Source organism: Neolamprologus multifasciatus, chromosome 1 (assembly GCF_963576455.1).
Source record: "Neolamprologus multifasciatus chromosome 1, fNeoMul1.2, whole genome shotgun sequence".
Classification (NCBI taxonomy): Eukaryota; Metazoa; Chordata; class Actinopteri; order Cichliformes; family Cichlidae; genus Neolamprologus; species Neolamprologus multifasciatus.
In genome coordinates this window covers 32,015,907-32,043,399 of record NC_140439.1, presented here as the reverse complement: position 1 = coordinate 32,043,399, position 27,493 = coordinate 32,015,907, and the positions used below count along the sequence as shown (strand labels likewise).

The following is a 27,493-nucleotide window of genomic DNA, read 5'->3' as shown; positions in this document are numbered from 1 at the left end:
TGATCGGATTGGGATCCAGGGAGTTTGCATCATCAGTGCCCCGGGCTCTTTATTGTTTTCCTCAAGCACTGCTGGGCATGTAGATGCCACTTGGGAGTTCTTGGAGTTAGTCTACAACATTTTTTAAGTGGTTAGTTTATGTCAAGGTAACATCCACAAGAATACCAGAATTCAAGATTTCCCAGCAGAAACTGCACTGTAAAGAAGTGATCGCTGCTATCCACTGCACCTGGCAGTGATATGAATCTTTTGGCTGACTGGTGTAGATGTTATGTGATGTTATCATTTCATTCCACAATCAATATTATAACTATTATATCCAGAGTAATTACTCTGCTCAGCAAAGATAGAAGCTCTAGCATGTTTTTAGTTGTAGCTGGAGGTAATCCACAGGATTTGTTCAGTAGAGCAAGATGATACTCAGTCTGACCTTCCTTCAAGAGTGAAGACACAAGATATGGACCCATCAACAAGCAGGTAGGTGAGGTTGTAAATATAAATCTTGGTGTCTGACTGGATCTTGCCTGATATCTGATTCAAAAGGATAATATATGTTCTCATAGAATTTCATGGCTGGCAGGTTTAGGTGTAACTCTGGGTTGAATTAGTTTGGACGTCTGTGAGAACAGTGACACCTCCGTTAATAAGCAAGGTAGACACAACAATGTAGTACATAGTAATCCAACCACCCTTCATGGTAATAGCCTAGATCTGCGTCTGCTTGTGATTCCTATAAAATTTACTCCCCCCCCCCCCCCCCCCCCAAGACCAGTATAATTACTGCATGGTTACTTTATTCCCCCCCCCCCCCCCCCCCCCCCAAAAAAAAAAAAAAAAAAAAATCAATGTGCAAAGACACCAATAGAAAATCGATCAGGCTATTTATCACAACAAGGATTCAGTCAATAAAATTAATTCCCCTTTGATTTGCTGACAGTCTAAAGCAATTTTCACATTTTCTTTATTAGGCTCTGGGACAGCAACCTTTAATATTTAAATGAATCTCGTTTCAGTGCGGTTCTCAAATTAGAAATACACAGCAGCGAGAGCACACTCATTAAAATAATAAACTTAAATTAAAATGTTTATTTCACCGCTGAGCTAACGATTTTCTGCAGCATTAATTTCTTCTGTTATTTGCAAAAAGGCTGCATTTTACTGCTGTATTTTCAAGTTCTTTATAGATTTAGAATTAGGATTACCCCAAGGGGGAAAATGCATCTTAAAATTGAAGCCAATGTGGGAGTGTTAAAAACTGCAGTTTCTCTGAGTGAGACTAGAAGCTAGATGCAAAATGAAATAAATCCCCATAGAGCCCTTGTGTAAATGGGCAACTTTACAGCATTAGAAAGAAGATTTAAATCCTGGTTTAAAAAATAGTTGGTGCTCTATGGATAGTTTTTGTCCTCAATTTTATAACTCGTCCGCCTTGATAATTGAGTTAGGGGTAGGGCCACATTGATTGACAGGTGTCCCGACACTTCAAAATGCAGTCCAAAACCAGTGATAGTTATTACAGTAGCTACATCTCCTATACTCTCTATGAACCCCTGAAGTGTTCCAAAGATAGATGTGAGGTGTCAAAAATGATAGAGAATGACAATGTGAAATTTCTTGCTTCATTTTTGTGAAATGCTAAAATTCCATAAACTCTTCAACCTTACTTTTAAATGTTTTTTTAAAAAATGTTTTGAGGGGACACACTCATTGCATATACATTTTTATTGGACTGGATCTGATGCAGCAGTTTGTGTGTCTTCTCCAATTTTTAGTTTCAGAAAATAAAGTTAATATTTCACATGCTTCCAGTTTGACCTGCTCTGAACATTTAACTTTTATAGACAATAAATAAAATACACATTGTGTCTATAAGGTCTGAATGTTTAGTGATGGTAGATTTATCTCGCATCATTTAATTCACAGATAACTGGCATCTACAGTTAAGCCTATAAGTTTCTGGACAATGTGACAATGTTTTGTTTTTTAAAATATGTATACTTTTGTCACTTGATTTCAGACTTTAATAAACAGTAATTCTATGTAATTTGTTAGAACCCATTAGGGAACGCTGAAACACTACACTTTAATCGGATCCTGGTGCAAAGCCAGAACTTTCAACAGTTAGAAAAAGAAGGTAAAAACAACCTTTTGATTAATATTGTCAGAAAGACATGCACCAGCTTTGGTCCATGAACATCAGAGAATGCAAAATACAATTACGTGTTTGAATTACCAGATACAGGCAGACTTGTCAAAAAAAAAATTGTTAAACCGATGAATGTGGCTGTATCCTGATTTGACATAACATCAATATTCCAGCTATTTCAGAATCCAGAGCATGTCTCGAAAGCAAAAGGCTTGAATAGCAATATTATAATATAGCTAAAGGAGAGCTGAGGGAGCTCTCAGAATCCATGCATCGTATGTGACTATCAATTTGCCTGCTCTCTTTTGCTCACCTATTCTTTATGTATGCAAGATACCCACTTTTCCTGAAGAATAGACTCCTGGTGTTATAGAAATGTAAAAAAAAGAAAAGGTGGAGCAGAGGGGTATCGAAAGAAAAACACAAAAGACAAAGGTGCAACTTATTGTTGGAACAAGGGCCAGTCAGGGAACAGATCAGCCATAAACACTAAGAAACATTGTACATTGTGTATGAACTGTTCAGCACTAAGTTGTACTGAAACCTATGATAGTTAATAATCTAACACAGATAATAGTTTAAATAATTGCGTAATTTATCTATTTGTACAGTTATGTACAAATAGATGGATAGAACAAATGTTCTATCCATATTCACGCGTAGTTTGAGTGTTTATCATTTACCAAAAACAATAAATAAAAAAACTATAAAAACATGTAAAAAGTGAATATGGCAGAAAATAGAAAATCTGGCCCCCATTCTGAATTTGATAAAAGGCTAAGATAATCGATGGATGAAAGGATGAATGGATGGATATAAAACCTAGATAATTTCCCTCTGTGCTTTTCAGGTCCTCGTTTTTAAGCTTGGAATAAAACCCCCCAGGAACTATTCATTACGCGTGACCTTTATACCAAAAGGTTAAATCGAAATTAGAAGCAACATCTGAAAACACTCCATCCATAACAATGCTGTGCGCTGACAGCTAAAAACCTTATGTTCCATGGATACAACAGAGGTACTAAAAAAAAGATTAAACAAATTTAGCAAATCGGATAAAATTGATAACTATCAGTCTTCCTGCTTTTAAACATTTTCATTCAACACTTAATCTTTTATCATCACATGGTCAAGCACACCAACACTTTTGTGGCTGTTGACACCATAGCAAAGCCATGTAGAGACATAGATTGTTTTTCCATTCTCCACTGCTTAATTCACGTTTCACAATCATTTAGTACAGGTTTCACATGCTTCATGACTTGCAGTGGAAAAATTTGAAAAATGAAGTGTTTTGCAGTCATCGACTACTGGGCCAAAACACACAGCAGTTTAAAGTGAATTTGTATTTATTATTAGTTAATATTGATGCTTAATTTGAGCATAGCATTTTTGATTCTAACTTGACCATGGTTACATTATTTACTTATATAATTAATAGGTGAATGAAGTAAAAAAAAATATGTTGATTGACTTCTAGCTCAACTATGCAAGTTCTGAGCACAAGTTTTATATTAATTCTTCTCACTAACATGAGTTACAAATAATAGAATAACTGAAGGCCCTAATGTTATTTATAGTGATGTCATGGCTCATGGCATTTCACTTCACATCACCAAGTTCAGCTACTGCACAAAAAAGTCACACAAGATTGACAATGAAAACACAATATGAAATTGAAATTTCCCAACATGGTTCTGACACAAAAATAAGTTAGTTTTACATCATTAGTTAAAGCTAATTTGTGATTCTCCATAATCATTTCCAGCTCATAAAGTTGTTTATAAAATCTATAAGAATCTAGGTTCTGTTATGACTTTTAAAATGTTAGTTATTCAATTCGTTCGCTAGATGCAACAGTGTCTGACTTGTCCACACCCAAAGTAAGTGATTATATGCAAGTGTCTGTTTAAAAAAAAAGACAAAGAAAAAAGACATGGAAAGTCAGGCCTGATAGACATAATTTTAGAGATAGCTGGGCCTTAAATTTTAAACTCGCTGATGTATTCATGCTTAAAGTGACATTATCCTGTCTTTATAGCGTTTTTCTTCAAAGTTGCACATGTGGCCTTTAGCAAATCATGAAAGAATACCAATCCTGACATACTGTAGTACAAGTATCAAGTGCATACTTTGTGCTGAATTGATTTCTGTATTAGTTGGCCCTATGTTCTGTTACCATCTTGGTCCAACATAAACAAAAAGAAGCATACTAACCCCCCCAAAACCAAAGAAGTGAGCTAGCACTTGATTGTTGATGAAGCAGCTCTGTGCAGGGTTAGCCAGCCTGGTCCAGCAGGTGGCTGATTAAGTATGTGCCAGCCTCCACCATGAGAACCATCCATTCTTGCACCAGGTGGCCCATCAGAAGATTCCTCGATCCAGGCTCGTTAATTCACTCAGTGCCCTAAACAGTAAATAACAGTAGTGGTGAATGTACACTGACTAAATTGAGGCTTTTTTAAGCTACAGTACAGTAAAGAAACCAGACTTTCTTGTAGTTTTTATATTGGTCTTTAGCAGTAGTTCCCCAGGATTCCTGAAAGAATTCAAAGCTTTTCTCTGGGTGGTTTTGCTCATTTTCAGAATAAGGTTTTTGTATGTTTGTCAAACCATTTAAGAATGACCTGTCATTCAAGGATTGATCTGGTGGCTGTCAGAAATAACGCAGATTTAAGGTATTTCCACACTCGGTTGCCACTCGGATGGCATTACCTTGGCCTCCAGTAACCCTGTGAGGAACCTTGGAGTCATTTTTGATCAAGACATGTCCTTCAATGCACATATTAAACACACATGTAAGACTGCTTTCTTCCATTTGCGCAACATCTCTTAAATTAGAAATATCCTGTCTCAGAGTGATGATGAAAAACTTGTTCATGCATTTATTACTTCTAGGCTGGACTACTGTAATTATCAGGAATTCCTAAAAACTCCCTGAAAAGCCTTCAGTTAATTCAAAATGCTGCAGCAGAGAGTCCTGACAGAGACTAGAAAGAGAGAGCAGATTTATCCTGTATTGGCTTCCCTTCATTGGCTCCCTGTTACATCCAGAATTGAATTCAAAATCCTGCTCCTCACATACAAGGTCTTAAATAATTAGGCCCCATCTTATCTTAATGACCTTGTAGTACCATATCACCCTATTAGTGTTCTTCGGTCTCGCACTGCAGGCTTACTTGTTGTTCCTAGAGTATTTAAAAGTAGAATGGGAGGCAGAGCCTTCAGTTTTCAGGCCCCTCTTCTGTGAAACCAACTTCCCATTTGGATTCAGGAGACAGACACTATCTCTACTTTTAATATTAGGCCTAAAACTTTCCTGTGGTTTCTTTTCCTGATCCTTGCATGTTTTATACTGTCTATTGTTGATCCATTTACTACTGGAAAATGGAATTCTGTTGCTGGATCATCAAATTTTGTGCTTCATTATTTCTGTTGATAAAGTATATAGTATAGGTATCTAGTATATACGTCTATGTAGATACCTGTGTAACAACTTTAAACCCCATCTATTAAATTATTAAATTGTAGAAAGCTTTTTTACCAGGGATGATCAGGTCTGAAGTATTTGGTCAGTTGACTGTAGCTAACTAACTAGCGAGAGTTAATCCACAAACTGATTACCCATATGGAAAAGAAATAGTAAAAACTTATATGACTTAACTCATGAAAGTGGCCACTTTCTCATTACTTTCATATATTGTTTTAGTAAGTATCCAAAACATACAAGTTTCATTATATAATTTTTCAATGGATCTTATATCTGTTTTTACTCTTGTATGCTTTTCATACAAGTTTCACACAAGACAGATACAAACTTTATAAGATTTATATATATCTTTTCCATATGGGTACATTCAGCTGACCCCCCCACCCCAAAGTGTGTTTCTCTTACTGTTGATTTTAGCTTGTGAAGATTTAGCAGTTCTACTGGAAATACTGACTGTTAACTGTCTTCTTTATTTACTGCATATCAGTACAAATCCCTCCACTGCAGCATGAAACTATTTATGTTCACAGTTCAAACAACATTTTATCTTCCCCTCGCTGCTGCCCTCATCCTGAACTTGTTCTTCACAGCTTTGCCTCTTTTTGTTCCTCTCTCACATCTGCACCATTGGTCTCTTTATCATTGATGACACATCAATATTCCAGGAACAGAAATGTTTTGATCCTCTCCAGTCTAAAACTGTCATGGAAATAACTGCTGACTAGTTGTTATGTTGTAGGCCACCTTAAGAATTTATGAGTTGTGTTCTAATCTCAGGGTAACCTCCTACATCCTGCACATCAATACCCAGCAAATGTCCAAGGCCATGGGGCATGATTAAAGAGCCCAGGTGGACCTTCATCATGTCCTCCACGCTGCCATGTAGGATGCCAATCTTTACAAGTTCTTCCAGGTGAACCTTGTCAGCCACGCCGTGCATGTCGGTTCACTGCACACCTTCGAAATACACATTTTTGTCAATAAACAGAAAAAGTGTTAAAAAAGTAACTATGCATGTTATTTTAAAATCTTAAATTCTTAAAACCAAGCTTAAAATTGACTGAATTGTCAGTGTAATTCACAACGATATTTTTTTCAAGACTCCAACTGTAATGAATACCAAATTATATTTTTCTAACTACTGAAAGATTTTAAAAAGACATCACAGTTATGATTTGTACTTAAAAACAAAAACAGATTTCTATAATATATTATCATGTAACCCTTAAGTTTTTCTACATGACCATATCCATAGTTGAATAGAAAATAATATAGCCTGGTCTGATCGTGGCCATTACAGCACGTGAAGATTTCAGGATGGCCTCATAGATGGTCCTCTGAACCTGCCTTTAGCTGGGAAGGAACAGGTGACGTCTGAGGACAGCAATAGCACTCTCACCCATGTCAAACTGACTGCATATCTTACATGCTTGAGTGCAAAAACATCTACAGATTTCAGAAGTCACTAAAGGTCACAAGAACAGTAACCATGTCACTTGATGGCCTTCACTAAAGATTGTTTCATCATGTAGGAGAATAAGCCCCCACCCGCCCAAAAAGGTATTCACCACATATCTCCATTTGTAATTGTCCTGTCATTAGGAGCCCCAGGATGACCATAATAGATGACAGATGGATTAATGACACTGGTGGGAATAAACAATGCATACATTAAAAAGACAACTAGTAATAAAACATAAATAACTATTAATCTTCAAAGAAGAGAATACATTAAAGCATCAAACAGATTCCAGTCTCTTGTTTTAAGCTCCTAGTTTAACCAGGAAAAATGCTTTCATCAACGGGCAACTAATCCTTACAATGTTCACAATACATGGCCTTTAACACAAAAGGCCAGAACATGATTAACAACATCTCCCAATTTTTCACCCATAATGATGCTGCTAGCTCACAGCTAAAGGGGGGATGTTAATGTATTTTTTTAATGAGCACGGTTTGTTTTGCCAACAAGTCACCAGGGATACAGAAGAGATGCATGGAGCCTGTTCAACTGTGTCATAAACTCAGCATTTTGTGCTCTGAAAGAACAAAGGAACACAGTATGTGGTGCTCTAATGCCTAGGGCTATGGTCTCAGGGTCATCTGCTCGAATGTTTGATCATTATGCTACAATCACCGACATTAGACTCCCAAAGACAAAAACACTACATCAGTGATCTTTGTTCATTAATTTTTGCACCAGGAGGATTAGACTGAAAATACCTTTTTAACTAACCTAACCTAAAATGGTCCAATTTATTTCATGTTTATATTTACTAAACATCTTCTCCAGATTAATAGATTTTATATTTGAGGAGTCATTTGTGTGGCTGTATTTTGTCTAAACTTTGCACCAGTTGTGCTCAAGCATCTCAACAAACATGGCATCATCTAAAAACTGAAGGCTAACTTTTTGTCTGTCTTAGAGTGCCACATTTGGTGCAGACATAAAGCAGATATAATTAATTAAAACTAATATGAAAGGACTCATGCATATAGAGCTGCTGCAGCTCTGGCTCCCATTTTCATGTTCAGTTTATGTAGTACCATACAAAAACATCGGTGCCAAAACAGAAGTGGCTGTGGCTGACTTAAATGATGTAGAGACTCCTCTCCCCATTGCAAGCATTTGACTGATCTAAGTGCAGGTACATCTGTACTTTCTTTGTTTGTATGAAGTCCTTAGAAATAAATCAGGTAATGGATCAATTAATAAATCCTCACGATGCATAGATACACATAAGTAAATAAGTAAACAAAGTTTATTCATATAGCACCTTTCACAGACATGTGTCACAGTGCTTTACAAGAAAGGTAAGAAAACACAATACAGTTATAAATACATCATAAAAACCCTGGTCTAATTAAAAGAAATAAAAATGGTTTTAGCTGCTTTTTGAAGGTCTCCACCGACTCCAGACACCGTAGAAATAGTGCAATCCACAGTCTGAGTGCAACAGCTTGGAAAGATCGGTCCCTTCGAGTTCTAAAACGAGTGTGGGGGACCACTAAAAGGTTATGATTCGATGACCTCAGGTTATGAGAAGAGGTATGTGTACGAATCAAATCATCAATACAGGGAGGGGCCTGTCCCTGTAGTACTCTAAAGGTTAAAACTAGAATTTTAAAATGGTACCTAAATCTGATTGGTAGCCAGTGTAGTGACTTTAAAACAGGAGTCATATGAGCTCCCTTGTTCTCAAGTTCACTTGTCCTCTCCTGGAAGAAGAGCACACATATACGAGTTGTGACACATTCCTCCTTTAGTGTAGCAGTAGTGTTGGAAGAGACTGCAAGGAAGAAAAAAATCATTTTTAGCAGAAGAACTTTTGCTGTCCTTTTCCTGACTCCATGCTTTTTAAGAATTCGTTGAAGTCATTCACTCACTTTTTAACCACCACATTGTCAAGCACAGGAAATACCTCAGTCGCAATACTCCACACCTCACCACTGTGCTCATGTGTCCTGCACCACCCTCACATACTTTTCTGCCACTCCTGACTTCCTAATACAATACTACAGCCCCTCTCCTGGTACCCGATCATATGCTTTCTCTGTATCTACAAAGGCACAATGACACTGTGATATTCTCTTGATACCTCATATCTTCATGGTATGGCTCATCCCTTCATCCATAGTTACTACAGCTCCTCTCATCACCATTGTTCCACTGCACAGTATGTCCACAGGACCAACCGTCTTTCCACTCTTGATCCTCTTCATTGTTGCCCTCACTTCTGCCTTACGAATCCCTGTCCACTTTCTGATTCACCAGCTTTCTCTTATCCATCCTAGTCTCTAATTTCCTTCATTAATGAGCTATTAAAGTGTTCCTTCCATCTTTTCACTCATTAGTACATTTCCATCTCAGTCCTTAACCACGCTGACTGGCTGCACCATCCAGCACAATCTCTTTGTCTAACCAATCAATAGTCTTTTTCTCCTTACTTAGTGTCCAGCTCAAATACAACTCACGAATAGCCTCTTCCTTTTCCACCTCTCCCTTTGGTATGCTTAGCTTCCCAGTGCTCCTGTCTACTTTCATCATCTCCCTGACTATCACACTTTTTCTTTGCTAATCTCTTCCAATGAATGCTTTGCTGTACTTTTTCACCCCACCACCAAGTTCCTTGCCCTCTTTCCTCTGTCCAGATGATACACCAAAAACCTTCTTGGATGTTTCCCTCATCACTTCAGCTATACTTTCCATGTCATCTGTTGACACTTTCCTACCACCCAGTGCCTGTCTCAGCTCCTCCCTGAACTCTGTGCATCATTCTTCATCTTTAAGTATCTACAATTTAATCCTTGCCTCTGCCTTCACTTGCTCCCCATCCACTGCCGCCTTTCTACATACACCATTTCCACCACCCTGGAGTCACCTATCTTTATCAGACTGTGCTGTCTGCATAAGATCAACTCCACTTTTGTAAAATTACTCTACTTGTATATGCTTCCCTTCTTCTGGAAATCGCATTACCTGTTACCTCAAGAAGATTATTACAGGTAATAGTTCCTCTCACATGGTAAACAAAAATCAGTCTCATGGAAAGCTACTCTGACGGCAGAGTATTGAAAGTCAGCCAAACTAAAAATAAAAGCTTTTATAATAAAATAAAAATAAGCAAGAGCCAAATAAACTGAAATATAATTTTAAATTGCTTTTCTGTGTTTTGCTCTAATATCTTGGCTTCACTAAAAGCCATAGGCAGCTAATTCCATATATACATTCACTGTATTTGTGTGTGCGTACACACACACACAACAATACAGTGAAAGCATCTGCATAACATCTACATAAGTTAATGTGGAATAAATCCATTTGCTTGTGCTTCCATGTCTTGTCACTAAACACAGCCCTTACATCTTTCTAATGTAAAATTTAAAAAATAATAATAATATTCCCACTTACCTCTCTATTTCACATTTTTCTGCCCCCTTTTTAAATAAAAAAATTAACTATATGCAGTTATCAAGCTTGAAAATTACTTCTGCTTCTGTTTTTCCTAAAAATGATTTCCAATGAACATTAAAGAAAGACGTAAGGAATTTCTTTAGTGTTACAGTTTATTGGTCAAATATTATCACAAGGATCCTAACACCTTGAATCCTTTGGGTGAGCTTGAAAATTTTTCTTTTTGAATTTTTGGTATGTTCAAGGATGGTTTGTTTAACTCAGGAGGATCTAACCATTTTGTGGGCTTCGCTGGAAATCCTGTTGGTGTAGCACAGGACCTCCAGCTCCATATGAGACGGCTACAAACAGAAGGAGGAGTAACCAGCTGTCTCTCTGACCAGTAAACTCAATGCACATTGCAGTGAATCTATAGCCATGCAATAAATAGAAAACAACTCTTACACTTAAAGAAAACTTTGTTTTTTCTAAGAGGGGGCCCATATTCCTGTCTTTTGAGGAAAAAATTGTTGCGATATAACTTATGGAGTCAACAGTTTGTGTCAAAGCAAAAGTGCTTGTTTTTGTCAGTGACAGGTTCAGATGCAATCTTGAAACTTGCAGACACAATTAGTTTTTACAGCTTCTCTAGTAAGCAGACACATCAAATGGGAAGTTATGCACAGCTTTTCACATGCACAAAAAAAATGTAACATGTAAGTAATGAATAAACAATTAAGAATATGTTGGTGGTTTATTCTGCTCCAAGTATCCTCAATAGAGAGCTGTGCCAAGTGGCTGATCTTTGTGTGTACTTTAAGTGATATATAACAGAGTTATTAAATGGCACAGAACAAGCATTTATACTTTGACACGGTCAATTACCCAGCAGGATTACATATATACCACATTGTGGATTACATTATAACACAATCAGCAGCTATTTTGCAGCTGCTGATTGTGGTATTCAAGCTCAAAATTACACCGATTCCACACACCCAACAGACATAGTTTGAAAAAAAAAATGGCTACACTTAGTGCAATATTTGTACTCTAAAGACTGAAATAAACCTAATATACACTGCTAAAAGAGGAATGGTGCAAGGACCATGTGTCACACAGCTTTTAAATGAGATCTTGTCATTCCAGTGGAAACTTTGTAATCGAGTGCTGCAGGACTGATGAAAATGTTTCAGTCCACAACTAATGTAAGTTTTAGACCTAAATCAATTTTTTCCTTTGCTTGCTGATTCATACTATTATATTTTTTTGTGTGCACATGTTGTAGCTTATTAATGAAGTGAATTAAAGTTTTTTTCCACAAATAAACAACATAAATAACTCAGGGCACTCACCCCAAACACAGGCAGTAATTAACATAAAAGGGAAAGAAAGCCTATGAAAAGATAGGCATGCAAGCTGGAGTAAGAAGAGGGGGCAGAGGGTTCAATCAAGCCCTGCTTCCCAGGAGGTGTGCCTGAAAAGCATTCCTCCTCGTTTTAGAAAATGTCAATTCATCTGGAGGGTGCAAGCTCTAATGCCAAGGACAACCAGGCAAGCACGAAGTCCATTACATCTACACAGACCCACTCCTAAATTGAGAGGAAGGGGAAAAAAAGAGACGTCTATAAGAGAAGTCACTGTTTTTGATAGCAAACATGCCATTACCCAACTGTGCAGCTATAACTGCAGAGGTTCGTGAGAGTCTGACTAAATACAATCTTAGGCAACAGCTTTTTTTTATCCTTATCTTAAGTGGACTTCTTCAGTAATACATTTTAATTACCTACCATTGCATTCATGAGTGGGTTTAAAAGACTGTTGTTCACTTGGAAGCTAATTAAAAAACAAAACAAAAATGAAAATGAAAAAAGGACAATATTATACATAAAAATGCAATATGATGCAAATGGTTACATTCCATTAGAGATGAGTATTTGAAAAATGTTTTACTGCTGTTCATTTTGTCTTGTCTTGCAAAGCGCTTTGTAACATTGTTTTTGAAAGGTGCTAAAAAAAGTGTATAAATAATAAAGTAATAATCAACAAACAGCTTGGTTAACTGAATTACATTTCAAATTTAATTAGTCAGCAGGAATCAGTATATCAAGTTTTCTGCAACATTAGTTAAAAAATAAAAATAAAAACATCCATTACGAAAGTATAATTATGTTGATAATTATCTTGCTAGCTGGTGAAATTAAACATACTAACTCCATCAAAGGAGGCAGATGGTGAGGAAAATGCACCCACTATCTGTATTCTGTCCTCACTGCAGAAAAAAAAATACAAACAGACAAATAAGGTATTATATTGCCATGTTATGCACTCAAAAGTTTTAGCATTAAATGTTTTGTGGTGTGTATGGTTAATTTGTTTTTTTGAAAACTAAAAAAACAAATGTGATATTAGTGCTTAAACTATGTATTAACAAAGTTTTTTAAATATATATAAATGAGTTGGGAGCCAATTTAAAGTAGCATGCAGAAGGATGAGTAGTGCAAAAATAACCAAATAGTTGCACACTTATTTTCAGTGATTGATACATACCAGTGGGAGGAAAACTGCTGGTTTCAGGACACAACATCAGCTATCTGCTGTTCAGTGCAGCAGAATTAACAAGAACAAATTTTCTGCTACTTTCAGGCTGCAGAATAAAGGTCATTTTGGAAGGAACCATTGTGCCTATGTGGCCTCTCTAGCACTCAGCAGCACACTGAATGATATAACTCAACAGACTTTATTACTCCTCTGCCAGCAGCCTAAATGTCACCTAATAGATTCCTAATTCAATGCACACAGGTACTAAAGTGATATTTTAGTACTGTTACTATTATTAATAAAACTAAAATTATTTCTTGTATTTATTGTATTCCAACCCTCTTTATCCTCAAAATCTAAAATCCATCCATCCATTCTAGCAGCTTAACTTCAGTTGTATTAAAGAAGGCGGATGGATTTGGAGTTTTGACTTAAATAAGGGAAGAGAGCCAATATTCCAGAAATCTGGAGGAAGTGAATTCCAAAGTTGAGGGGGCAGAACGGCTGAAAGCTCTGTGCCCCATAGTGGTGAGTTGGGCAGAGGGAACAATAAGGTAAGTGGCGGACAAAGACCTAAGGGAATGAAAAGGAATAGTAATGTGGACTAAATAACACAAGTAGGGAGGGGCCAGGTCACGGACACTTTTGAAAGTGAGAAGTGACATTTTGAAAGGCAGCCAGTGAAGCAGTTGAAGAACAGGGGTGATGCGCTCTCTGGAGGGTGTGCAAATTATGATCTGGGCTGCAGAATTCTGGAGGAGTTTCAGTTCATGAAGGGACCTGTTAGGGAGACCAAAGAGAAGAGAATTACAATAATCAATCCGAGAAGTGACAAGGCTATGGAAAAGCATAGCAGCAGCATGGGGCTGGGAGGCTGGGGACGATTGATGTTATCTAAGTGGTAGTAGGCGGATCGGGTGATGTGATTAATATGAGACTGAAATGTCGAAACTGTCGAGGATGACACCCAGACTCTTAACCTGAGGGGAATGAAGGATGGAGGAGTCGTCAATATTAATGGAAAACTTGTGGGATTTGGTTAGTGTGGAAGCTGTGCTGATGAGTAGTAGTTTTATTACTATTGAGTTTTAGAAAATTGGAGGAGAACCATGATTTAACCTCCATGAGACAGTCAGAAAGGGAGATGGGTAGAAGGGTGAAATTGGGTTTGGAATAAATATACAGGTGAGTGTCATCTGTGTGACAGTGAAAGTTAATATTGTATTTCCAAAATATGTGACCAAGTGGAAGCATGTAAATAATGAATAAAAGAGGCCCCAATACTGAACCCTGGGGCACACCAGCAGAAACAGAAAATAAACCTGAAGAGTAAGATTTGAGTTTAATGAACTTAGAGCGATCTGCATGATATGAGGTGAACCAGGCAAGGGGCGTATGATTAATGCCAATGAATTCAAGTCTTTTCAGAAAGATAGTGTGAGAAATCATATCAAAGGCCGTTTTAAGCAGCTTATTATTATTATTTTTTATAATAAATGCAATGAAAGAGATTTGATGTTTTCCATGACAGAATCATGTCTGTTTTTAATGGAGTGTCACCTGAAGAACTGCAGATCAAAGGCATTCGATTCTGATTTTCAGCCTTGTCCCTTGCACACAGTTATTTCTCCAGATTCGCTGAATCTGTTTATGATATTATGTATATTATGTGCAATAGTACTGTGCAATGTACTGTTGATGTACTGTGCAATGATCTTCATAATTTTACATTGAGGAACTTAATTCTGAAACTGTTCCACAATTTGGAGATGGAGTATTTTGGAAACCGATGAACCTCTGCCCACCTTTACCTCGGCGAAGCTCTAAGAAGTCCATCCCCAAGATGCTCTTTTTTTTTATCTTCCGTTATGTTACTCTTCTGGTGCCAATTAATCTAATTAATTAGCAAAATCTTACTCCATCTGTTTCTTTTAAGTATCAGCCTTTTACAGCCTTTTGTTTCCCCCCACCCCAACCTTTTTTTTAGACATGTTGCTGCAATCAAATTCAAGATGAACTTATGTTTTTATTGAAATAGTAAAATGTCTCACTCGTTGCATGTTTTTATTTACATTCTGATCAGCTTTCCAACTTTTCTGGCATTGGGGTTATAGTTTATGAATGAAAAACCGTTAATGTTAGCAGTAGTTGTAAATCTAAGGAGTAAACACACACATCAGTCAACTAAAGCAAGATGAAAGAACTTTGAAGTCCACGGAATTCTTTCAACAGCTTATTTGCAGCCGAGACGGCAAATGTAACCTGATGGATGTAGAACTGCATCTATTATTTAAGAGAGCCAAAGATATGGAAACTAAAAACACTCTCCCAACAATAAATGATAAAAATGAAAACCAAATACTTTTACATCGCAAATTCAAGTATTTAAAGGTAAATTGCCAGAATTTTAAGCAGGGCATTGCCCTGAAGTATGTGTGCATGAATACCTCCCAAGTCTGAGCGCTGCCTAAAATATTCATGACCTGCTTTGGATAAGAAAGAAATATTGTCCTCCTCTTGGTTTGTCTATAAGTAGCACTGTCACATGAATGCTGAACACCACCAACTCTGTCTTTTCTAGATCTCAGCTGTGGGTCATGCAGTTTCCTTTTTTCCAGTTTTACTTCCTGTGTTAAGCTGGTATTACTTCATGGAAAAACTGGCAGATGAGTTGTGTCTTAACTTGTGATTAATAAAGGTATCTAACACCCCAGGCAGGTACAAAGATGTAAAATTACCTGAAATATAATCTGAAGAACAAATCATCAATAGGACAAAGTTTAAATATGGAAATAATTGTAAAATCATGTGATCATTTATTACCAATTTATAGGCAAATTTTTGGTCAGCCAATGCTCTTATATTGTACTCTGCATATATTTTATGATTTGTTAACATGAACACCTCCAGAATAGCTCTGGTGCTGTCAATCCACCAGTACAGTTCCCCTGGGAATCTGCTGTCAACAATGATAGACATAACCGTTTTCCCAGTCTCTCAAAACATGCAATTACAAAGAGCCTGAAGTTGATTGCATTTTTCCCACTGGGCTGTCAAAATGAAGCAAATTAAATTCAACATTACAAATTTAAATAATAAAATTCAATATAACAGTCCCCTAAGAGTATTGGTAGTTGAGATCTTTCACCGTTGTGCATTCTAATGACCTGTTGCACCAAACGGATTGTTGCTGTGATGCTCCATGTGTTTTGGGGGGGCCAAAAACTGGGTTGTGAACTGTCATCTGAGATTTCACATCATCCCACAGAAATATCAGCACAGGTCCCTATTATCATATTACAGGTGATCTTAAACTTTTAAATGGATGTTCATTTAAAATTTTAATAACATGACTTTCTCACAAGATATAAATGAAACGGGACCTGCCATAACAAGGCATGCATTCATACCTACTGTAGAAGAAGTAGCACAGTGAGGATTCTTCTTCAAAAACAACAGCAGCATTTTTAAACACATAAACTTCTGAAAAATGTTAGGAGAATCAAATTATTACACTTTTTGAAGTTGCCCTTTATGACAGCCCCAGGCCTTGTGTCAGTCTTGGTTTTTGGGCCTGCCTGTTACCTCCTTATTTTTTAGGTCTTAATTAACAGCTCTTCCATTCTAATAGAGGAAATTATTTCAGCTGCTTGGGAGCCCATACAAGCCCGTGGCCTTCCAAGATGTCTCTCATACACTCTCCCTCTCTCTGACTGATCCCTTTCGAGCACCCAGATGTGTTTTGCTTTGTTTTGGGTTTTTTTGTTGTTGTTTTTTGTTTGCTTTCATTTGCTTTGGTTTGATTGTGTTCTAGTTATCCCTAGTTTAAGCCACACATAGGTTAACTCCTATTCTCTTTCACATTTTTTTATGATTAATACATTTTGATGTGGTGAATATTGTTGCTCTGTGGAACTCCCTTCTTTATTATAGTTTAAATGAGCCAGGCATAGCTTCTCACATGTGGCACAGAGCAAGAAATGGCATATATCAGCAGAGCTGTCATAACTGAAAATAGTGCATTTAATTTAGGCTCAGATGCTCCCTGGGTAGAGCATGCAGGAGGCAGAACACATTAAGGCCACCTGCTATTTGTGAATACACCCTACTATTAACTGTACTTTTCACACATCAGTATAATTATACATCATACTGACTTTGTACCAGGAAGCTGAAAGGTTAGGCTGCTTAATCAATGTCCTTCTAAAAGCAAGTCTCACTATTCATCTTGAACAGCTCTAGGCACCAATTTTGATTCATTATCTAAATTACCTTTAATTTAAATAGTTTTAATTAATTAATTTAATTAATTTAAACTGATGTATAAAATCAGCAGTCAAATATGATAAAAGTTGTTCAAAGGGTTTCTTGCCTTTGCCCCAAAATAAGGTTGTATGATGCTTTGACCACACCAGAGAGGCATGGCTGTAGAACCAACACTGACAGACTTACAGGTGTAGTGCACCTCATCAACAGCATACTTCTCCCTCAAGTGCTCTGTAGGAAAGATCCTGTCAAAAAATGAAAAACATAAAACTGACAAAAACAAGTGCACTTAGCAAACTATACACGTGAAGTCAGAGGGATTTTAAGAGGCTCTCTTAAAACAAAACTGATGGGTTTTGAAACTTTGAAGTCCAGTTTTGAGGACAGAATTCAGAGGGGAAAAAATACAGAAAAATAGTGCAGACATAAAGTGCTTACCAAATTACTTTTGAGTGACAGTTATTATTTTTTTTTTTATAATAAAATGTCAAAGGATTATTTTACGTTTATAGATAAGGGAAAAGCAAATGGTCAGATGGTCAGTATCACATTATAATGTTGATCATCTTAAACACAAGTTAACAATCGATGTGGAGCAACATTTATTTAATCCATAACGTGTCACATTCACAATTTTTAAAGTGGAGCGATCAAATTTGCAATTTCACATAGTTTTGTAGTTATTTAAGTAAATAAATATAAATGTACTGTTCTATGTGAACTTGCAATTCTGCAGCAGTGCTGTAGTCAAACAGCCCTGAGGCAATTTAGATAATGATACCAAATATTACCTATTAAATTTGGCAATAATAATATTGAAGGTTCAGCTCACTGCTATGGACTAGCTGGTGATGGTGTTGACCTTGTACACAGCTCTTTGAGGATCAGTGTGACTCACTTTCCAATCCAAGCAGCATAGCTCTTGGGCAGTTTAGGAACAAAAAGAATGGAGTCCACATCAATGGCTCCTAAGCAGTGAGCCTCAGTCACTCGCCCGGTGGATGAAAGACTCCTGTACAATTCAAGAATCAGTTACAGGATTAATGAGCTATCTTTGTTCAAAAGAAATATAAGAGCTTCCCATTGTCAGGCCACTTGTGACATCAAAAATAACCTTGAATATGGCAACTGATTTCTGTTTAAATTCACGTGGTGGAAAACCTAAGATCATACAGATAAGTGATTCCTATACAATGTGCAGGTTGGTCTGCATACTTGTGACAGAGTATGGTTGATTATGAGAACTGGAGAAACTTGCAACTTGACTTTCACCAAGTGAGGTGTTTATCCACTCAAATCAAACGCACTGTGGGGGATCAGACACAACCAAGAGCAAACTCACTGCTGGCTCAAGGCCCGAGAAAGACTGAATAAAACCAAAATTACAAAGTACCTACCTGTCTAAAGAGGACATCTGCAGTACCTCTGTGCCTTTTCTCCTCCCTGCAGCACCACTACTGACTTTGGCATCACACCATCTTTGGCTTTCAGCCCCTGGCACAGTCGCCATCAGTTCTCGGTAAAAAGGGCAGAGAACACCCACAGGGTGTCATTGCCCAGCCAGTAGACAGGTCTGAAAGGACAGAAAGACAAAATATCTCAACGTGGCTCAGGGTAATGTAGAGAAAATGATTCATAATTGAAGTCCAAATTATAACTGTCCTGTATCAAAGAGCACAAGCCTGCAAACACAATCACCACACTGACCATGCTGCTTGCATCATTTACTTGTTCTCTGATATCCTGATATTTGTATCACACTAAGATTAAACTACTTTTAGCTGCTCCCTTAAATGCGAGCGGCCACCACAGCATGCAGTTCTGCATATTTGGCTTTGCCAGACTTTTATGCAAGATGGTCCTCCTAATGCAACATCCGAGATAGGATTCAGTGTTGTCTTCTGATTTTCTCACAATAGAATTTGGCTTCCCAAAGAAACCCAACCTTTCCATAATTCCATTATTAACCCTTTTATGCATGAATTATGACAACCTCAATCAGGATTTTTTCTTAAGTGTTTTTATTCATCTTTAGGCATAAAAAGATCAAAGTAAAAATACTTAAGAAAAAAAATCTGATCAAGGTTGTTAAAATTCATGCATGAAAGGGTTAAATAACAATAATTACAATAAAACACATCCTACATCTATAGTAACATACACTGCCACCAGTGGGTTGCAGGGTATGGAGTGACACATCAGTGTCCAATGTAATGGTTTATGTGCAAGTATACCATCAACACTGACACAAATACAAGAAAACAGCCTTTGAATAGCTGTCCACTGTTGTGACCACTATGCATGAAAGCGTTAATGTTAAACCTAAAATGCAGCAATCAGCCAGCTCATTAAAAACCCTGCATTATAGTATTTATGTCCACCTTGTGTCAGCAAAAGAGGTCTGAGCCATCAAGACATGTACATGCAACCTCTGAAGGTGTTTTGTGGTGGCTGCACCAAGACATTAATCCTTTGGGATCCTTTGGGTCCATAGATTGTGAGGTTAAGCTTTTAATGCAACGGCTGATTGGTGCAGATGCTATCTGATACTATCGATTCCACAGTCATTGTCAAACATTTTATTTTGGTGTAATATATCTGCTCAGTAGGGACAGATGACTTGTTATGCTTTTAGTTCTACCTGGAATTAATCCTTTGCATTTGTTCAGTAGAGGGCATTGAACCATAGCTTGGGATACCTTTGGGAACAGTTAAGACATAAGCTACAAACAGATAGGCAACCTTGGTGCTGACATATCTGTAACAAGGGTTAATCCATAATCTCACAGAATTTAATGGCTGATAGATTTCAGGAGCATTCACAGTTGACTGAGTTTAATGGCTTAACTGTGTATCTGTAAAAATACAGTCACTTCTGTCATTGAGAAAGGCACATAAAATGTATGAAACTGTAATCTAAGTAACTGACACAGTTACTTAAGATTATAATATTCTCATTTTGTGGACAAAGTTTCTGGTATTGTACTGCATTACTAGTAATATCTATCTATCTATCTATCTATCTATCTATCTTCCAAACCCATAGGACAGTAAGCATTACAAGCTAAATCAAATGAATCCCATTTTCATTGTACACTTGTGTAGAGATTTTGAAGGGACACTTGACCTAAAAAGAACATGGTAACACCACTTAGGTTTGCAAAGCTACATCTGACTTTGGAACAATGTGGAGATGTCTGGTCATAATGCACAGAACAACATTTGATGAAAAGGAACAGACCATATTAGTATGAACACTTCATGTCAATGGTTTTGAGTGGTTGCACAGTGGCAGAAGATGATGATTCTGTTTTGTTTTGCAGCTGCAGAACCTGGACGCCTTGTAGTTATTGAGTAAACCATGACATTCTCTTTATACCAAAGTATTCTAATCAAATGTGAGGCTGTCTGTGTAATAGATAAAGTCTGGCCCAAACTTAGTCATGCAACAGGACAATGATTCCATTCACAGCATCTCAAATCTAACTGAATGGCTGAAAAAAGAAAAGAAGCTGTGTGTTGCAGTTGCTCATTCAAAGCCCAAACCGCAATGTGATTGAAATGCTGAAGTGCAACTGAATCACAAAGTGTAATTAATTTTTCACACAATGCTTCTGCATTTTGGCATAGCTTTTCTTTTAATACATAATGAGATGGTGTAATATGTAACGTGCTATAGGTGTGAAAAGTCATACGTATATGCTGTCGTAGAGGGAACTTACTGATAAGCAACTGGTCAAAGTGGCTTATGTGGAAGTAATTTAGTGCACATTCCAGTTATAAAATACAAAGTTATTTTATCTTATTAACAGGTTGTGAAATTGAAGTAATTTCACAAATGGAAGACTTGCATCAGTTGTATGTAGTTACTGTAGCATTTTTAAAGCAGAGTTACAGTAGTAGTCAAAGCTCCAGAGCAAAAGATGAAGTTACTCTGGGGAGTGTGTATATATAATTTCTATTTGAATGCACTAAAGAATAGCAGCATGTTTTTAATGGCTGTTATCTGTGCAAAATCTGTGTGAACAAGTTGCCTAATATTGAAAACAACTGCACACTTATTGGAGAATCAGCAGGATGGCTTCATGACTTCTCGAAAGAGGTGCAATTCAGTGCTTGCCAAACTATTTTGAATAAAATAAACCACTTCAGTTCAAAAACAAATGAGCTGCAGCTTTTTTCAGTGTCATTTCTTTTTAAAGTTTTATCTAGAAAAACTAGCCCCCCCCAGCCTTTATTTGGATAAGTGGATAAGTGATAGACGGACGAATTGAAAACCTAGATAATTTTCCTCTGTGTTTACCAACTCCTCATTTTGAATCTCTCCCTGATCAGAAAAAATGGAGGCATTCATTATGCATGACCTTTATTCAAAAAGGCTAAGTCATGATTAGAAGCAACATCTGAAAACACTCCACCCATAACAATGCTGTGCGTATTGGGCAAATTAAACGAATTTAGCAAAGCAGAGATCAGAGAACACACAAATCTCCTTAAGGATATATTCCTGCTTCTTTTAAAAATGTAAATCAACAGTCAATTCTGTAGCAAAACACGGTTGAACACATCAAACACTTTTATGGCTCTTGACACGATCGCAAAGCTGTGCATAATGATGAGCTCACACTTCATGGCGCGCCAGTGCTTTCCCAGTAGGTTCTGTTGGTAAAACACAGCACTTATTGCATATCTTCATACATACTTGTCAACGTTTCACATGCTTCAGAACTTACAGTAAAAAAAACAAATGTAATGTTTTAAAATACAATCACTGACAACTTGGCTAAATAAAAGACAGTTTATAGTGATTTTGTATTTATTGCTAAATAATAAATTTACTGTTTCATATCTGATTTATTATAAGCTATCAAAGAGAACAACTTTAGGTGGAGTGATCTTTTTAAAACATTAAGATGAGCTTTGCCTTTCTACCCTCTGGAAACAGGCTGCAGGACAAAAATCCAGTTATTATCTTGACTTGGCATTACAAATGGAGAGCTAACATTGCTGCAAGCCTACGAGTTATTAAAAATTAAAGCTCGTCATGCCTAATTGCTCATCAGAAAATCAGAAATCAGCTATGTATACCAAATAAAAACACAAAATTCCTTATTTGAGCATGCCTCACCAGTGAATGATGGTCTATGAGGCCTATGAGGATGGTCTATTATGTTAATTAGGAACCAACTCCAAAATTATGCTCCTTCTCCAAAGCACTAGTAATGGATTTATTAACCTTAATAAAGCTGTAAACCCTTTATAAATGGTATATTATTTAAAAAACAAAACAAAACAGTGTCCCGTTTTCAAAACTTTTATTAAAGTATTTGTTAAAGAAGCTAAATTACATTTCGTTTTCTTCATGTTGTTGTTGCTGTTATTTGTGTTTTGCTTCAGTCATTCCGCATTAATTTGTAGCACAATGCCATTCATAACATTACCATGAGATGGTGCCAGAGTCAGAATAATTCACCTGGGTACCTCAAAACACATGAACTTCTTTAAATGTTACCACACCCTGGATACATATAACATTGCAGAATGTGTAATTAAGCTCGTTTACAGTTTTTTTTTTTTGTTTTTTTTTTGTGAGCTTTAACCTGAGATTCTGACGTTTCTGACAAAATATCGCTTTATTCAAGCTAAAATTGATTTGAATCGGAAAATTTATTATTGAAACCCACCCCTAGAGATAACCCTAATCCTAATCCTAATTTATCAGAACATGTGATTGTTGTGCCCTCTAAAAAACACATACATTAAACATATTTTTTGATTGTTAAGATGCTGGGGTTGGAGTCTTCACTGATAATGACTTATAAGGATTAAAAAGAATAGACTTCACAAATAAATAAAATATTTGTGTTTTAAATTGTGTGACTATATGTCTCACTATTTAAAAAAAAGTAGGCCAAGAGGCACTTGGAAACACAATTTTGAGTACTAAACAGGTGTTTATATATCTGTCTGTGGAGAGATTTTATCAGTAGCGTTCCAAACAAGCAAGATACAGTCACAAAGCTTTACACAAAGAGAGGTGTAGCTGACTTCAGAATGAAGGCTGAGTACGGATATGACTATGGTCTGAGATTTCATTAGTATTGCAGTTGGTGTTACTTGTCCACGGGTGTACCTTGCCTTTCGCCCGGTGACAGCTTGGATAGATTCCAGCCCATCTGGGACCTGGAACTTGATAAGCAGTCAAGAATATGGGTGGAATAATTTGTGCCCTCAACTGTAGAAGATTCGAGAGCTAATCTAATATTAGTTATGATGACATAAATAGAACATTATTGAATAACTGAATGCACTAATGTTGTAGTAAAATGTCATGCTTCATGCCGTATCCTCATTTACTGCACAGAAAACTCACATCAAACTGACAGTAAAGACCAACACTGACACAGACTTACTTATCATTCCACATCAACTATTTCTCCCTGAAGTAAAGGAAAGCACATAATTATGAGCAAAAGCCACTACGATCATACACTTGTTTTTTAAGAGTGAGGCAGTTATGAAATAGTTTTGGGGGAAAAAAAGAGTTAAGCCTTCTTTTGTACAACTTCATCAACCAGTCAAGTTATAGTTTAAATCTGTTTCTATTCCATAACATGATAAATGCCAAGAAAGCTCAAAGGTAAAGCTCAAACTTTACCTTTGAACTTTTAGACATAAAATATCGTAATTGTAATTTTATCTTATTAGATTTTTGTGAAATTTCTCAGTAGTAATATATGTATTCTTGAATTACAGCTAAAAGTATTCATCAAATGTGTGTTTATTTACATCATCCAAGGGAACATTTGTGTCACAGTTAGGACAGCCAAAAAAACTAATGCTGGAGTGTAGGCGTAATAAGGTGTAGTCAAACAGATGGCAACACAGTAGCTCAGTGGTCGGTACTGTTGCCTCACAGTAAGAGAGATCATGGTTTAAACCTGGACAGGGCCTTCTGTATGTAACATACACACATTTATAGCCTTCTTATTGTCTTACTGACCACTTCAACCTCTTTAGACTACAAGTCACATTTTATCTATTCATTAACCAGAATTAATACTGAGCTTTACTCTGCACATTTCAAAAACTCCACCCAAGCATGGGGGGATTAATGCAAACGTCACACAGTATATAACAATATATAACATGAAAGCTGCTTCTCTTTCAGACTGTGGTCGCTGAGAGTAACTGAGACACAGCTACAAATAGTTTTGCAGCACATTTTCCCTTGACTTCTGTCTCTGAATATTCATAATAATAATAATGCATACTTTATTGATCCGTGGAGAAATTACTTGTTTTTCTCTGCATTTGAGTGAAGCAGTGTGCAGCCACTGAGCAGTCGCCCGGGGAGCAGTGTGTAGGGACAGTAGTTTGCTCAGGGGTACCTCAGAGTAGCCATTCAGTGGATTCTAACCCCCGACCTTCCGATCATGGGGCGACCAATCTACCTACTGAGCTATCCCTGTCCAGCTATTCCAGTTGTTGACGAGAAAAGGACATTCGCATTGTCACCATATTCCCTCTGACACTACACTGAGGGTGAAAAGTTCACCCACATTATCAGTTCCATTAACTTTGTGACAAATTGTCTTCACTGATCAGCAACTGAAAAAGTGCAATTTAGTTTTGAAAAATCAAGGTTTGACAAGTCATGAGTCAATGTTTTGACAACACTGGATCAAGCCTGAAATTAAATGTCAGCTGTATGTATTTTTTTTTATCTGACATATAACCAAAAGGGAAAATATGCACACTGTGACACATTGCTTATTCATGCCACACAACACGCTCAGGATTGAATTGCTTGTAAAAAATTGTGTAAACGTTCCACAGAAATGCATCAATTCTACCGAACATTTGAACCAATGATCTTAGATTAAACAAATGCTTAAATCGTCCTGCTGGACATTTGCCTTGCATTTAAGTGTTTTTGATGTAATTGGTGTATGTGGTGCATATTTTGTCAGATAAGTATAACTTTGTTGTTTCAACTGTAAAACAACCAAAGGGGAAGTGGATGAATGTTTTCTGGAAATGAAGTCTATTAAAGTAAAAGGTATATGTTTAGCATTTTTTTTATCCACTAGCAAAACTACAGATGGAAGCTGCTTTAGGGACACTTTACAACAAAAGGTCTCATTTGAATAAGTCTTTAACATTTTCAGTGGAAATGTATTTTAATTTTTAGAAATGTTGACTTGTATACTATTTGTCAAACACTGCACTGCAGCATTTAATAGCGTTAATCATAATGTACAGTGGTGTCATCAGCCACATGCAAACTTTAGGTTACTTGCATAATCCCAGTTCTCAGATTAGCATGAGTGAGACATCTCACTATGGGATGCGCCTCCTTGCGCATTCCTCATTTCTCTTGTTTTGCCAATCCAGATTGGCTGGTGATTGCAACAATCGTGTCAGGCAAAACCACCCATGCTTAAATATCTTGCGCTATTACGTAGCCGTTATTCAAGATAAGCACCTCTTCTCACTTTGCCTCAATAATAAGGGCTGTCTGTCTACTTTGAGAACCATGGTTACACAAGTAACCTAAAGTTCTCATTCCTAGCATTTGTTTTGATGTCTCACTATGGGAAATGGAAATTCCCATATTGCCAGACAAGCTTATCTCATGCAGTCACAACAATAGCCAGTATCCAAGTGAGGACACAGTGCCCAGCACTTTTTGGGCTACACTTGGAGCTGGTCTTCACCTCTTGCCAGACCAGCTCACTGCAATACAGATGTCCTGGATTGACACCCCTCTAAAAAGGGCTCAGATCACTGCTGAAGTGAGCCCGCAGGCCCTCTGGTGTCTACTGCCCCAGACTCGTATACCCAAGAGCAATTGCCTCCACAAACCAGTGTGAGAGCTGCTGCTTAGTGATAGGCCTGCCCACGAAATAAAAAGCTGGTCACTTTTCCGAAAATCCTTCATCCTATCCAAATAAGCATGCAAAATACAAAGAGGACACAGCATATGCAGCCTTTGCTTGGTTAAAGCTAGTAGCAATCCTGGCTTTAAAGACAGATGCCTCAAATCAGCCTCTTACAGAGGTTCAAATGGAGAGACACAAAGCCCCTCCAGCACCACTGCTAAGGCCCAGAGGGGTACCAGAGGGCTGGCAGGGTTCATGCCCTCAAAGGGAAGAAGCCCCCTGTATAGAGCTTCTGCTGCTGAATGGCGGCCCTTCCAAGAGACAGTTACCTTCCCTAGCTCTAGGAAGATTACAGGATAGCATGCATAGCCATACTGGGAGCGGGAGAAGTTGGTATGCTCTCTTCCTCACCCTGGAGAGTGTTTCCATTGGTGTTGCTTCCGCAGGTAGCTCCAGTAGTGAGCCCCAGCTAGTGCCAGCCCGCAGTTTGACCCCCTCCTTGTCACCACCATCCGCCGGAGTCTCTTCCTGACATTCACAATTTCATGAAATTAACAATTTAGGGATTCACTAAACATAAATAAAACATCATCTTAAAAATGATCATTAGAGATCATTTAGTGTAGTTTGTCATTTAATTGACTCGGGTGCAATAATCCTCTTAAACACTGTATCCAAATCCTAGTGATGTATACCCCTTTTGATTGATCAAATTTTTCATCATGTTCAGTGTCACTGTTGTATTATGCTTGTGAGAAATCATGCAATTAAAACAACATTTATTGTAGTAATTATATATATATATATATATATACAGTGGGGCAAAAAAGTATTTAGTCAGCCACCGATTGTGCAAGTTCCCCCACTTAAAATGATGACAGAGGTCAGTAATTTGCACCAGAGGTACACTTCAACTGTGAGAGACAGAATGTGAAAAAAAAAATCCATGAATTCACATGGTAGGATTTGTAAAGAATTTATTCGTAAATCAGGGTGGAAAATAAGTATTTGGTCAATAACAAAAATACACCTCAATACTTTGTAACATAACCTTTGTTGGCAATAACAGAGGTCAAACGTTTACTATAGGTCTTTACCAGGTTTGCACACACAGTAGCTGGTATTTTGGCCCATTCCTCCATGCAGATCTTCTCAAGAGCAGTGATGTTTTGGGGCTGTCGCCGAGCAACACGGACTTTCAACTCCCGCCACAGATTTTCTATGGGGTTGAGGTCTGGAGACTGGCTAGGCCACTCCAGGACTTTCAAATG

The 27,493-nt window shown here is 37.3% G+C and overlaps 1 long non-coding RNA gene across 1 annotated transcript; it reads right to left on the bottom strand.

Annotated features, from left to right (window-relative positions):
- Window positions 1-8,506: 8,506 nt before the first annotated feature.
- Window positions 8,507-26,967, bottom strand: LOC146526078 (uncharacterized). The gene is made up of 2 exons (XR_014874337.1): window positions 18,735-26,967; window positions 8,507-18,349 (listed from the first exon to the last, which is right to left on the bottom strand). It is a non-coding gene; the product is annotated as an uncharacterized LOC146526078 (long non-coding RNA).
- Window positions 26,968-27,493: the final 526 nt, after the last annotated feature.